Below are 1,231 nucleotides of genomic sequence, written 5' to 3'. Positions count from 1 at the left end.
AGGCAATCCACTCACCTCAGCCTCCCAAAGGCGCGGGATTACAGGCTGAGCCACCGAGCCCGGCTTGAGCACCACTTTAAATGCATCACAGAAATCTTGCTATGTTGTATTTTCATTTTCACTCAGTTCAAAATATTTTCTTATTTCCTTGTGACTTCCTATTTGACCCATGGGTTATTTTGAAATGTGTTAATTTTCAACTACTTAGGAATTTTTAAAGATATCTCTCCGTTATTGATTTCTAGTTTATTTCCTTTATTTTCAGAGAACTCACTTGTGTGACTTAAATTCTTTGAAATCCTTTGTTTTGTTTTCTGGCCCAGAATTTTTTGGGGGGCGGGAGGGCTGGGCATGGTGGCTCACACCTGTAATCCCAGCACTTTGGGAGGTTAAGGCGGGAAGATTGCTTGAACCCAAAAGTTTGAGACCAGCTTAAACAACATAGAGAAACCTTGTCGCTACAAAAAAAACAAAAACAAAAAATTAGCAGGGCATGATGGTGTGCATATAGTCCCAGCTAATTGTGAGGCCTAGGCAGGAGGATCACCTGAGCCCAGGAGGTTGAAGCTATAGTGAGCCGTAATCATGCCACTGCACTCCAGCCTGGGTCACAAAGTGAGACCCTGGTACACGCATGCACACTAGCGTGCTCTCTCTCTCTCTCCCCCGCCCCCCGTAAATATATATGTATGTACATTTTTTGAAACAAAGTGAGAAAGTCAGTGTCAACTTCCCCAGAGTTACCTTGCCTAAAGTTCATACCAGGTGAAATCAAGTTAGTCTGGAAAATTAACTTTATGGACCCCGGAAGGTTCAGTACCCAAGGAGCCTGGAACTGTGCCAAGCCTGGCGGTAGTTAAAGTAGAAGCCAGTACACCAGCTGTTTATGCCCAAGTAGGCAGTGAACCAGAAAGCTGGAGTGACTTGCAGCTGCAAGTTGTTTTGTTTGGAGGAATTTGAGGCAAATTATTAGAGAACAGCTTTGAAAGGGAGAAAAACAGTTGATGTCCCCATTTAGCACACAAGAAAGAAGATCCTGTCAAATACACGGTCCTTCCCATTGGCAGGTCTGAGACTGGTTTGGATATCAAAGAAGTGTAAAGTCCTGGGAAGAATATAGCTCTGGGAGCCGGGATCGGTGGCTCAGCCTGTAATCCCAGCGCTTTGGGAAGCTGAGGTGAGTGGATTGCCTGAGTCCACGGGTTTGAGACCTGCCTGGGCAACTTGGCGA

The sequence above is a fragment of the Carlito syrichta genome, unplaced genomic scaffold, assembly GCF_000164805.1.
Source record: "Carlito syrichta isolate Samal-C Ts95f unplaced genomic scaffold, Tarsius_syrichta-2.0.1 Scaffold316190, whole genome shotgun sequence".
Taxonomy (NCBI): Eukaryota; Metazoa; Chordata; class Mammalia; order Primates; family Tarsiidae; genus Carlito; species Carlito syrichta.
The sequence above is the reverse complement of the archived record's forward strand: the minus strand, read 5'-3'. Positions refer to the sequence as shown.